The sequence below is a fragment of the Hyperoodon ampullatus genome (genome assembly GCF_949752795.1).
Source record: "Hyperoodon ampullatus genome assembly, chromosome: 3".
In the NCBI taxonomy this organism is placed as follows: domain Eukaryota; kingdom Metazoa; phylum Chordata; class Mammalia; order Artiodactyla; family Ziphiidae; genus Hyperoodon; species Hyperoodon ampullatus.
The window spans coordinates 79504779-79508313 of NC_136916.1; the positions used below are offsets into that span (position 1 = coordinate 79504779).

The following is a 3535-nucleotide window of genomic DNA, read 5'->3' on the forward strand; positions in this document are numbered from 1 at the left end:
GCTTCTTCTTCCTTATTCACAAACTCCCTTATTTATTCACTTGTATATCATCTAAAGCACCTGTTCCAGATGTGATGTCTTTGGCTTAACTGCAGCCCTGCTCCAAGGCTCAGCCCAAGACTGGCTGTTCCTCTGTCTCAAAACTCCATCCAAAACCATTCTGTCTCATCAAGATGTCTCTTTATCTCTGGACCCAACCTCTCTCTTGTGTATTTCAACATAGTTACCATCCTTTCTACAAATATTGATTGTATCATTGTTACCCTAATCCATTTGTACTGAAGTCTCAGAAGCACCTTTGGTACATTCCTAATGCCCACCAAGCTTCACCTTCAACATTTCTCATCTCTATTCCTTCCTTTTCATCTCTCTATCACTTCCTTCTTTCAGACCATCTTCATTTGACATTAGGATAATTTCTAAAATAATTATCTTTCTTTTAATGACCTTTGCTCTAGTTTTTCTTGCCCACAGACAATAAAGATTAATGATCAAAAATACAATGAACACAATATGAATAGTTAATAATTAGGTACTCATTTACCTTAAGATAAACATTATCCTTTTTCAAATTATCATCATGTTATTCCAGCATGAATTACTTTGTGAGAAGCTGATCACTAAGCATCAAGTGGGAATTGATTCTCTCTCTGATACTATCGAGCATAGTAGAGGGATTTTTTGGAAGTCAAAATTTTGTTCTATGGAGGACTTTGTCTTATTCAGAGTCAATGGCTAAGACATGCCCCCACAGCTATGCAGCTGGATTTTAGAATTGGAAAGGACCTTAAAGATTATTTAGGTCAATTGCCTCAATAAGTAAGAAAACTGAAACATAAAAAAGGTAAAGTCATTTGTCAAAAGCAGAGCTAGGGGAGGAGGCAGGGAGGGACGCGAGCGGCGCGCCGCGGAGGGCTGGGCGCTCGGAGGCCGCGGAGCCCCGCGCGGAGCCCCGAGTTTGCGCGCGGCCCCCGGGCGGCGGCGCGCGGGGGCCGTGACAGCCCTGCGCGCCGTCCTCGCCCCGCGGGACCCGCACCGCCCCGGCCGCGCCGAGGGTCGCGGGCGGCCAGGCGGAGGCGGCCGGGAGCGGCGCCGCGGCAGCTTTGGAGTTGGGCACCATGCTGAGCCCGAGGAGGGGGCTGCGGGGGGCGACGGCCCCGTGACCGGCCGCCGCTTCTCACCTGGGTCCTCTCGGTCCAGCCAGGCGGCCACCAGACACCCAGAGCCCCAGAAAACCCCCGACAGGTGCCGCGGCCCAGTCCACGCGATTTGAAGATGGCAGGAAGGAACCGATGGCTTTAGCGGGCGGCCCAGATTCCTTTCTGCACCATCCATACTACCAGGACCAGGTGGAGAAGACATCTCCTCGCCGTCCTGGAAATCTGGCAGGACCCGGCTTCCCAGCGCCGCCCGACCGGCTGGCGAATCACCAAGGCGCCTGCAGCAGGAGGACCAGCAGTTGAGGACGTCGTCTCCGCCGGCCATCCCCAACCCCTTCCCCGAGCTCTGCGGCCCCGGGAGGCCCCCTTGCGCTCACGCCGGGCTCCTTACCTCCTGGCCCGGCTGCTGCGAAGCAGGATGTTAAAAGTCTTTAGCGAAGACAAGACGAGCAAAGTGGTGGAGATTCTGGCGGACACGACAGCCAGGGACCTGTGCCAGTTGCTGGTTTACAGAAGTCACTATGTGGACGACAACAGCTGGACTCTGGTGGAGCATCACCCGCACCTGGGATTAGAAAGGTGCTTGGAAGACCATGAGCTTGTGGTCCAGGTAGAGAGCACCATGGCAAGTGAAAGTAAATTTTTATTCAGGAAGAATTACGCAAAATACGAGTTTTAAAAAAATCCCACGAATTTCTTCCCAGAACAGATGGTTACCTGGTGCCAGCAGTCAAACGGCAGTCAGACCCAGATTTTGCAGAATTTTTAAAACTCCAGTAGTTGTCCTGAGATTCAAGGGTTTTTGCACGTGAAGGAGCTGGGAAGGAAGTCGTGGAAGAAGCTGTACGTGTGTTTGCGGCGATCCGGCCTCTATTGCTCCACAAAGAGAGCTTCAAAGGAGCCCAGACACTTGCAGCTGCTGGCCGACCTGGAAGACAGCCGCATCTTCTCCCTGATGGCCAGCAGGAAGCAGTACGGTGCCCCCACGGACTATGGCTTCTGCATAAAGCCAAACAGAGTCAGGAACGAGGCCAAGGATCTGCGGTGGCTCTGTGCCGAGGACGAGCAGAGCCGGACGTGCTGGATGACGGCCTTCAGGCTCCACAAGTATGGAATGCTCCTTTACCAGAACTACAGAATCCCTCAGCAGAGGAAGGCCGTGCTGTCCCCCTTCTCAACTCCAGTGCGCAGTGTCTCTGAGAACTCCCTTGTGGCCATGGATTTTTCTGGGCAAGCGGGAAGAGTGATCGAGAATCCGGCTGAGGCTCAGAGTGCAGCCCTGGAAGAAGGCCACGCCTGGAGGAAGCGAAGCACGCGGATGAATATCCTCGAGAGCCAAAGCCCCCTCCACCCTTCCACCCTAAGTACAGTGATTCACAGGACGCAGCACTGGTTTCACGGCAGGATCTCCAGGGAGGAGTCACACCAGATCTTTAAGCAGCAGGGGCTCGTGGATGGGCTTTTTCTCCTCCGTGACAGCCAGAGTAATCCAAAGGCATTTGTCCTCACATTGTGTCATCATCAGAAAATTAAAAATTTCCAGATCTTACCTTGTGAGGATGACGGGCAGACCTTCTTCAGCCTTGACGACGGGAACACCAAATTCTCTGACCTGATCCAGCTTGTTGACTTTTACCAGCTGAACAAAGGGGTCCTGCCTTGCAGACTGAAGCGCCACTGCATCCGCGTAGCCTTATGACCTCAGGTCTACCCTGCCTGCAGGCTGGAGGACGCTGACACTGGAGTGAAGAGGTCTGTGCATCGTTCAGAACATACGTCTGTCTGCACCTTGGGGCTCGGAGCAAGATGGGTGCGTTCGGCGTTGGCGACCACGATTGACTGGTTTGTTGGACTTGACGATGATTTGCTGCTGCAGATCCAGCAGGGCCGTGCCCCTCTCGTTGGCCTCATGGGGAGGTCGGGAGGTCGGAAGACAGCAGGCTCGAGAATAAACTGGAATGATGGTCTTGACTGGGCCATGGAGGAACACAAGCTGGAGAGAAGTGATTGGAAATGAACTCTCACCCTGGAATAATCTTGACAATTAAAACTGATATGTTTAAAAAAAAAAAAAAAAGCAGAGCTAAAATTTAACTCCCCGCCACTTGCCTCCCATTCCTTTATTTATTTTTATTGTTTAAACTGTGGTTTAAAAACACATAACATAAAACTATTTTTTTGTCTGTTTCTCTTTTTTCTATTTTTTGATTCTATTTGTTTATTTTTAATTGAATGAAAGATTCTTTAAGTTCTATAGTGCTTCACAATTTTCAAAAGACTCACACACATGATTTCATATAGTCCCATAATAATCCTTCTTTTTTCCCCCTACCCCTATATTGCCCCTTCCCCCTTCCCTCTCCCCAGTGGTAACC

General features: G+C 50.9%; 1 pseudogene across 1 annotated transcript; it reads left to right on the top strand.

Annotated features, from left to right (window-relative positions):
• Nucleotides 1-1292: 1292 nt before the first annotated feature.
• On the top strand, nucleotides 1293-2900 carry LOC307050665 (growth factor receptor-bound protein 10-like; annotated as a pseudogene). The gene has a single exon. The product of its transcript is annotated as a growth factor receptor-bound protein 10-like (transcript).
• The last annotated feature ends 635 nt before the right edge of the window (nucleotides 2901-3535 follow it).